This window comes from Apteryx mantelli, unplaced genomic scaffold (assembly GCF_036417845.1).
Source record: "Apteryx mantelli isolate bAptMan1 unplaced genomic scaffold, bAptMan1.hap1 HAP1_SCAFFOLD_87, whole genome shotgun sequence".
Taxonomy (NCBI): domain Eukaryota; kingdom Metazoa; phylum Chordata; class Aves; order Apterygiformes; family Apterygidae; genus Apteryx; species Apteryx mantelli.
The window spans coordinates 349840-359442 of NW_027118811.1; positions in this window are offsets into that span (position 1 = coordinate 349840).

Below are 9603 nucleotides of genomic sequence, written 5' to 3' on the forward strand. Positions count from 1 at the left end.
TTCGCTGCCTCGCCAACTAGCAAAGTGCTGCCTCGCTTCGCCTCCACGCCAAAAAGCCATCCGCGATGCCACTGCGCCACCTGCTGCACAAGCAAAGTGCTGCATCTCTTCGCTGCCTCGCACAATGAGCAAGCACTGTGCATGGTCGCTGTGTCACAAACAAGGAGACTGCTGAATCTCTTCGCTGCCTCACCAACAAGCAAATCGCTGCATATCTTCGCTGCCTCGCCAACAAGCAGACCGCTGCGTGTATTCGCTGAGTGGCAGAAAGCAAAGCACGGCGCCTGTTCGCTGCCTGGCCAACAAGCAAAGCGCTCCATCTCTTCGCTGCCTCGCAAACGAGGGAAGCGCTGCGTGCCTTCGGCGCCAAGCAAAGCAGCGCGTGCCTTCGCCGCCTCGCCGCCTAAGAAAGCGCTGCGTGCCTTCTCGCCCTCGCCGCCTAGCAAAGCGCCGTGTGCCTTCGCCGCCTCCCCAATCGCTTCGTGCCTTCGCCGCCTAGCAAAGCGCCTAGCAAAGCGTCCTCAGCCTTCGCTGCCTAGCAAAGCTGCACGTCCGCTCGCCGCCTAGCAAAGCACTGTGTGCCCTCGCCGCCTCCTAGAGCGCTGCGTGCCTTCGGCGCCTGGCAAAGCACTGTGTGCCCTCGCCGCCTCGCACAGCGCTGCGTGCCTTCGCCGCCTCGCACACCGCTGAGTGCCTTCGGCGCCTGGCAAAGCGCTGCGTGCCTTCGCCGCCTCGCCGCCTAGCAAGGCGCCCTAGCCCGTCCACCACCATCAGATCGCTGCGTGCCTTCGCTGCCTCGGTGCTTAGCAAAGCGCCACGTGCCTTCGGCGCCTACAAAAGCGCCGTGTGCCTTCGGCGCTACTACGGCGTTTGCTAAGCGGCGAGGCGGCGAAGGGACGCAGCGGTGTGTGAGGCGGCGAAGGCAAGCAGCGCTTTGCTGGGCGGCGAGGCGGCGAAGGGCCGAAGCGATTGGGGAGGCGGTGAAGGGAGACGGCGCTTTGTTGGGCGGCGAGGGCGAAAGGCACGCAGCGCTTTCTTAGGCGGCGAGGCGGCGAAGGCACGCGCTGCTTTGCTAGGCGCCGAAGGAACACGGCGCTTTGCTAGGCGGCGACGGCACGCGGAGCTTTGCTAGGCGCCCAAGGCAGACGACGCTTTGCTAGGCAGCGAGGCGGCGAACGCACAAAGCCATTTGCTCTGTGGTGATTCGCTGCCTCGCACAATAGCTAACCACTGTGCATGTTGGCTGTCTCACAAACAAGCAGCCTGCTGCGTCTCTTCGCTGCCTCGCCAACTAGCAAAGGGCTGCCTCGCTTCGCCTCCACGCCAAAAAGCCATCCGCGATGCCACTGCGCCACCTGCTGCACAAGCAAAGTGCTGCATCTCTTCGCTGCCTCGCACAATGAGCAAGCACTGTGCATGGTCGCTGTGTCACAAACAAGGAGACTGCTGAATCTCTTCGCTGCCTCACCAACAAGCAAATCGCTGCATATCTTCGCTGCCTCGCCAACAAGCAAATCGCTGCATATCTTCGCTGCCTCACCAACAAGCAAATCGCTGCATATCTTCGCTGCCTCGCCAACAAGCAGACCGCTGCGTGTATTCGCTGAGTGGCAGAAAGCAAAGCACGGCGCCTGTTCGCTGCCTGGCCAACAAGCAAAGCGCTCCATCTCTTCGCTGCCTCGCAAACGAGGGAAGCGCTGCGTGCCTTCGGCGCCGAGCAAAGCAGCGCGTGCCTTCGCCGCCTCGCCGCTAAGAAAGCGCTGCGTGCCTTCTCGCCCTCGCCGCCTAGCAAAGCGCCGTGTGCCTTCGCCGCCTCCCCAATCGCTTCGTGCCTTCGCCGCCTAGCAAAGCGCCTAGCAAAGCGTCCTCAGCCTTCGCTGCCTAGCAAAGCTCCACGTCCGCTCGCCGCCTAGCAAAGCACTGTGTGCCCTCGCCGCCTCCTAGAGCGCTGCGTGCCTTCGGCGCCTGGCAAAGCGCTGCGTGCCTTCGGCGCCTGGCAAAGCACTGCGTGCCCTCGCCGCCTCGCACACCGCTGCGTCCTTGGGCGCCTGTCAAAGCGCTGCGTGCCTTCGGCGCCTGGCAAAGCACTGCGTGCCCTCGCCGCCTCGCACAGCGCTGCGTGCCTTCGGCGCCTGGCAAAGCGCTGCGTGCCTTCGGCGCCTGGCAAAGCACTGCGTGCCCTCGCCGCCTCGCACAGCGCTGCGTCCTTGGGCGCCTGGCAAAGCGCTGCGTGCCTTCGCCGCCTCGCCGCCTAGCAAGGCGCCCTAGCCCGTCCACCACCATCAGATCGCTGCGTGCCTTCGCTGCCTCGGTGCTTAGCAAAGCGCCGCGTGCCTTCGGCGCCTACAAAAGCGCCGTGTGCCTTCGGCGCTACTACGGCGTTTGCTAAGCGGCGAGGCGGCGAAGGGACGCAGCGGTGTGTGAGGCGGCGAAGGCAAGCAGCGCTTTGCTAGGCGGCGAAGGGCCGAAGCGATTGGGGAGGCGGTGAAGGGAGACGGCGCTTTGTTGGGCGGCGAGGGCGAAAGGCACGCAGCGCTTTCTTAGGCGGCGAGGCGGCGAAGGCACGCGCTGCTTTGCTAGGCGCCGAAGGAACACGGCGCTTTGCTAGGCGGCGACGGCACGCGGAGCTTTGCTAGGCGGCGAGGCGGCGAAGGGACACGGCGCTTCGCTAGGCGGCGAGGGCGAGAAGGCACGCAGCGCTTTCTCAGGCGGCGAAGGCACGCGCTGCTCTGCCAGCCGCCGAAGGCACGCAGCGCTTTGCTAGGCTGCGATGCGGCGAGGCGCCCAACGCAGGCACTTCTTTGCTAGGCGCCCAAGGAACACGGCGCTTTGCTTGACGGCGACGGCACGCGCAGCTTTGCTAGGCGCCCAAGGCAGACGACGCTTTGCTAGGCAGCGAGGCGGCGAACGCACAAAGCCATTTGCTCTGCGGTGATTCGCTGCCTCGCACAATAGCTAACCACTGTGCATGTTGGCTGTCTCGCAAACAAGCAGCCTGCTGCGTCTCTTCGCTGCCTCGCCAACTAGCAAAGTGCTGCCTCGCTTCGCCTCCACGCCAAAAAGCCATCCGCGATGCCACTGCGCCACCTGCTGCACAAGCAAAGTGCTGCATCTCATCGCTGCTTCGCACAATGAGCAAGCACTGTGCATGGTCGCTGTGTCACAAACAAGGAGACTGCTGAATCTCTTCGCTGCCTCACCAACAAGCAAACCGCTGCATATCTTCGCTGCCTCGCCAACAAGCAGACCGCTGCGTGTATTCGCTGAGTGGCAGAAAGCAAAGCACGGCGCCTGTTCGCTGCCTGGCCAACAAGCAAAGCGCTCCATCTCTTCGCTGCCTCGCAAACGAAGGAAGCGCTGCGTGCCTTCGGCGCCGAGCAAAGCAGCGTGTGCCTTCGCCGCCTCGCCGCCTAAGAAAGCGCTGCGTGCCTTCTCGCCCTCGCCGCCTAGCAAAGCGCCGTGTGCCTTCGCCGCCTCCCCAATCGCTTCGTGCCTTCGCCGCCTAGCAAAGCGCCTAGCAAAGCGTCCTCAGCCTTCGCTGCCTAGCAAAGCTGCACGTCCGCTCGCCGCCTAGCAAAGCACTGTGTGCCCTCGCCGCCTCCTAGAGCGCTGCGTGCCTTCGGCGCCTGGCAAAGCACTGCGTGCCCTCGCCGCCTCGCACAGCGCTGTGTGCCTTCGGCACCTGGCAAAGCGCTGAGTGCCTTCGGCGCCTGGCAAAGCACTGCGTGCCCTTGCCGCCTCGCACAGCGCTGCGTCCTTGGGCGCCTGGCAAAGCACTGCGTGCCTTCAGCGCCTGGCAAAGCGCTGGGTGCCCTCGCAGCCTCGCACAGCGCTGCGTCCTTGGGCGCCTGTCAAAGCGCTGAGTGCCTTCAGCGCCTGGCAAAGCACTGCGTGCCCTTGCCGCCTCGCACAGCGCTGCGTCCTTGGGCGCCTGGCAAAGCGCTGCGTGCCTTCGGCGCCTGGCAAAGCACTGCGTGCCCTCGCCGCCTCGCACACCGCTGAGTGCCTTCGGCGCCTGGCAAAGCGCTGAGTGCCTTCGGCGCCTGGCAAAGCACTGCGTGCCCTCGCCGCCTCGCACAGCGCTGCGTCCTTGGGCGCCTGGCAAAGCGCTGCGTGCCTTCGCCGCCTCGCCGCCTAGCAAGGCGCCCTAGCCCGTCCACCACCATCAGATCGCTGCGTGCCTTCGCTGCCTCGGTGCTTAGCAAAGCGCCACGTGCCTTGGGCGCCTACAAAAGCGCCGTGTGCCTTCGGCGCTACTACGGCGTTTGCTAAGCGGCGAGGCGGCGAAGGGACGCAGCGGTGTGTGAGGCGGCGAAGGCAAGCAGCGCTTTGCTGGGCGGCGAGGCGGCGAAGGGCCGAAGCGATTGGGGAGGCGGTGAAGGGAGACGGCGCTTTGTTGGGCGGCGAGGGCGAAAGGCACGCAGCGCTTTCTTAGGCGGCGAGGCGGCGAAGGCACGCGCTGCTTTGCTAGGCGCCGAAGGAACACGGCGCTTTGCTAGGCGGCGACGGCATGCGGAGCTTTGCTAGGCGGCGAGGCGGCGAAGGGACACGGCGCTTCGCTAGGCGGCGAGGGCGAGAAGGCACGCAGCGCTTTCTCAGGCGGCGAGGCGGCGAAGGCACGCGCTGCTCTGCCAGCCGCCAAAGGCACGCAGCGCTTTGCTAGGCTGCGATGTGGCGAGGCGCCGAACGCAGGCACTTCTTTGCTAGGCGCCCAAGGAACACGGCGCTTTGCTTGACGGCGACGGCACGCGCAGCTTTGCTAGGCGCCCAAGGCAGACGACGCTTTGCTAGGCAGCGAGGCGGCGAACGCACAAAGCCATTTGCTCTGCGGTGATTCGCTGCCTCGCACAATAGCTAACCACTGTGCATGTTGGCTGTCTCACAAACAAGCAGCCTGCTGCGTCTCTTCGCTGCCTCGCCAACTAGCAAAGTGCTGCCTCGCTTCGCCTCCACGCCAAAAAGCCATCCGCGATGCCACTGCGCCACCTGCTGCACAAGCAAAGTGCTGCATCTCTTCGCTGCCTCGCACAATGAGCAAGCACTGTGCATGGTCGCTGTGTCACAAACAAGGAGACTGCTGAATCTCTTCGCTGCCTCACCAACAAGCAAATCGCTGCATATCTTCGCTGCCTCGCCAACAAGCAGACCGCTGCGTGTATTCGCTGAGTGGCAGAAAGCAAAGCACGGCGCCTGTTCGCTGCCTGGCCAACAAGCAAAGCGCTCCATCTCTTCGCTGCCTCGCAAACGAGGGAAGCGCTGCGTGCCTTCGGCGCCAAGCAAAGCAGCGCGTGCCTTCGCCGCCTCGCCGCCTAAGAAAGCGCTGCGTGCCTTCTCGCCCTCGCCGCCTAGCAAAGCGCCGTGTGCCTTCGCCGCCTCCCCAATCGCTTCGTGCCTTCGCCGCCTAGCAAAGCGCCTAGCAAAGCGTCCTCAGCCTTCGCTGCCTAGCAAAGCTGCACGTCCGCTCGCCGCCTAGCAAAGCACTGTGTGCCCTCGCCGCCTCCTAGAGCGCTGCGTGCCTTCGGCGCCTGGCAAAGCACTGTGTGCCCTCGCCGCCTCGCACAGCGCTGCGTGCCTTCGCCGCCTCGCACACCGCTGAGTGCCTTCGGCGCCTGGCAAAGCGCTGCGTGCCTTCGCCGCCTCGCCGCCTAGCAAGGCGCCCTAGCCCGTCCACCACCATCAGATCGCTGCGTGCCTTCGCTGCCTCGGTGCTTAGCAAAGCGCCACGTGCCTTCGGCGCCTACAAAAGCGCCGTGTGCCTTCGGCGCTACTACGGCGTTTGCTAAGCGGCGAGGCGGCGAAGGGACGCAGCGGTGTGTGAGGCGGCGAAGGCAAGCAGCGCTTTGCTGGGCGGCGAGGCGGCGAAGGGCCGAAGCGATTGGGGAGGCGGTGAAGGGAGACGGCGCTTTGTTGGGCGGCGAGGGCGAAAGGCACGCAGCGCTTTCTTAGGCGGCGAGGCGGCGAAGGCACGCGCTGCTTTGCTAGGCGCCGAAGGAACACGGCGCTTTGCTAGGCGGCGACGGCACGCGGAGCTTTGCTAGGCGCCCAAGGCAGACGACGCTTTGCTAGGCAGCGAGGCGGCGAACGCACAAAGCCATTTGCTCTGTGGTGATTCGCTGCCTCGCACAATAGCTAACCACTGTGCATGTTGGCTGTCTCACAAACAAGCAGCCTGCTGCGTCTCTTCGCTGCCTCGCCAACTAGCAAAGGGCTGCCTCGCTTCGCCTCCACGCCAAAAAGCCATCCGCGATGCCACTGCGCCACCTGCTGCACAAGCAAAGTGCTGCATCTCTTCGCTGCCTCGCACAATGAGCAAGCACTGTGCATGGTCGCTGTGTCACAAACAAGGAGACTGCTGAATCTCTTCGCTGCCTCACCAACAAGCAAATCGCTGCATATCTTCGCTGCCTCGCCAACAAGCAGACCGCTGCGTGTATTCGCTGAGTGGCAGAAAGCAAAGCACGGCGCCTGTTCGCTGCCTGGCCAACAAGCAAAGCGCTCCATCTCTTCGCTGCCTCGCAAACGAGGGAAGCGCTGCGTGCCTTCGGCGCCGAGCAAAGCAGCGCGTGCCTTCGCCGCCTCGCCGCCTAAGAAAGCGCTGCGTGCCTTCTCACCCTCGCCGCCTAGCAAAGCGCCGTGTGCCTTCGCCGCCTCCCCAATCGCTTCGTGCCTTCGCCGCCTAGCAAAGCGCCTAGCAAAGCGTCCTCAGCCTTCGCTGCCTAGCAAAGCTCCACGTCCGCTCACCGCCTAGCAAAGCACTGTGTGGCCTCGCCGCCTCCTAGAGCGCTGCGTGCCTTCGGCGCCTGGCAAAGCACTGCGTGCCCTCGCCGCCTCGCACAGCGCTGCGTCCTTGGGCGCCTGTCAAAGCGCTGCGTGCCTTCGGCGCCTGGCAAAGCACTGCGTGCCCTCGCCGCCTCGCACAGCGCTGCGTGCCTTCGGCGCCTGGCAAAGCGCTGAGTGCCTTCGGCGCCTGGCAAAGCACTGCGTGCCCTCGCCGCCTCGCACAGCGCTGCGTCCTTGGGCGCCTGGCAAAGCGCTGCGTGCCTTCGCCGCCTCGCCGCCTAGCAAGGCGCCCTAGCCCGTCCACCATCATCAGATCGCTGCGTGCCTTCGCTGCCTCGGTGCTTAGCAAAGCGCCACGTGCCTTGGGCGCCTACAAAAGCGCCGTGTGCCTTCGGCGCTACTACGGCGTTTGCTAAGCGGCGAGGCGGCGAAGGGACGCAGCGGTGTGTGAGGCGGCGAAGGCAAGCAGCGCTTTGCTAGGCGGCGAAGGGCCGAAGCGATTGGGGAGGCGGTGAAGGGAGACGGCGCTTTGTTGGGCGGCGAGGGCGAAAGGCACGCAGCGCTTTCTTAGGCGGCGAGGCGGCGAAGGCACGCGCTGCTTTGCTAGGCGCCGAAGGAACACGGCGCTTTGCTAGGCGGCGACGGCACGCGGAGCTTTGCTAGGCGGCGAGGTGGCGAAGGGACACGGCGCTTCGCTAGGCGGCGAGGGCGAGAAGGCACGCAGCGCTTTCTTAGGCGGCGAGGCGGCGAAGGCACGCGCTGCTCTGCCAGCCGCCGAAGGCACGCAGCGCTTTGCTAGGCTGCGATGCGGCGAGGCGCCGAACGCAGGCACTTCTTTGCTAGGCGCCCAAGGAACACGGCGCTTTGCTTGACGGCGACGGCACGCGCAGCTTTGCTAGGCGCCCAAGGCAGACGACGCTTTGCTAGGCAGCGAGGCGGCGAACGCACAAAGCCATTTGCTCTGCGGTGATTCGCTGCCTCGCACAATAGCTAACCACTGTGCATGTTGGCTGTCTCACAAACAAGCAGCCTGCTGCGTCTCTTCGCTGCCTCGCCGACTAGCAAAGTGCTGCCTCGCTTCGCCTCCACGCCAAAAAGCCATCCGCGATGCCACTGCGCCACCTGCTGCACAAGCAAAGTGCTGCATCTCTTCGCTGCCTCGCACAATGAGCAAGCACTGTGCATGGTCGCTGTGTCACAAACAAGGAGACTGCTGAATCTCTTCGCTGCCTCACCAACAAGCAAATCGCTGCATATCTTCGCTGCCTCGCCAACAAGCAGACCGCTGCGTGTATTCGCTGAGTGGCAGAAAGCAAAGCACGGCGCCTGTTCGCTGCCTGGCCAACAAGCAAAGCGCTCCATCTCTTCGCTGCCTCGCAAACGAGGGAAGCGCTGCGTGCCTTCGGCGCCGAGCAAAGCAGCGCGTGCCTTCGCCGCCTCGCCGCCTAAGAAAGCGCTGCGTGCCTTCTCGCCCTCGCCGCCTAGCAAAGCGCCGTGTGCCTTCGCCGCCTCCCCAATCGCTTCGTGCCTTCGCCGCCTAGCAAAGCGCCTAGCAAAGCGTCCTCAGCCTTCGCTGCCTAGCAAAGCTGCACGTCCGCTCGCCGCCTAGCAAAGCACTGTGTGCCCTCGCCGCCTCCTAGAGCGCTGCGTGCCTTCGGCGCCTGGCAAAGCACTGCGTGCCCTCGCCGCCTAGCAAAGCGCTGTGTGCCTTCGGCACCTGGCAAAGCGCTGAGTGCCTTCGGCGCCTGGCAAAGCACTGCGTGCCCTTGCCGCCTCGCACAGCGCTGCGTCCTTGGGCGCCTGGCAAAGCACTGCGTGCCTTCAGCGCCTGGCAAAGCGCTGGGTGCCCTCGCAGCCTCGCACAGCGCTGCGTCCTTGGGCGCCTGTCAAAGCGCTGAGTGCCTTCAGCGCCTGGCAAAGCACTGCGTGCCCTTGCCGCCTCGCACAGCGCTGCGTCCTTGGGCGCCTGGCAAAGCGCTGCGTGCCTTCGGCGCCTGGCAAAGCACTGCGTGCCCTCGCCGCCTCGCACACCGCTGAGTGCCTTCGGCGCCTGGCAAAGCGCTGAGTGCCTTCGGCGCCTGGCAAAGCACTGCGTGCCCTCGCCGCCTCGCACAGCGCTGCGTCCTTGGGCGCCTGGCAAAGCGCTGCGTGCCTTCGCCGCCTCGCCGCCTAGCAAGGCGCCCTAGCCCGTCCACCACCATCAGATCGCTGCGTGCCTTCGCTGCCTCGGTGCTTAGCAAAGCGCCACGTGCCTTGGGCGCCTACAAAAGCGCCGTGTGCCTTCGGCGCTACTACGGCGTTTGCTAAGCGGCGAGGCGGCGAAGGGACGCAGCGGTGTGTGAGGCGGCGAAGGCAAGCAGCGCTTTGCTGGGCGGCGAGGCGGCGAAGGGCCGAAGCGATTGGGGAGGCGGTGAAGGGACACGGCGCTTTGTTGGGCGGCGAGGGCGAAAGGCACGCAGCGCTTTCTTAGGCGGCGAGGCGGCGAAGGCACGCGCTGCTTTGCTAGGCGCCGAAGGAACACGGCGCTTTGCTAGGCGGCGACGGCATGCGGAGCTTTGCTAGGCGGCGAGGCGGCGAAGGGACACGGCGCTTCGCTAGGCGGCGAGGGCGAGAAGGCACGCAGCGCTTTCTCAGGCGGCGAGGCGGCGAAGGCACGCGCTGCTCTGCCAGCCGCCAAAGGCACGCAGCGCTTTGCTAGGCTGCGATGTGGCGAGGCGCCGAACGCAGGCACTTCTTTGCTAGGCGCCCAAGGAACACGGCGCTTTGCTTGACGGCGACGGCACGCGCAGCTTTGCTAGGCGCCCAAGGCAGACGACGCTTTGC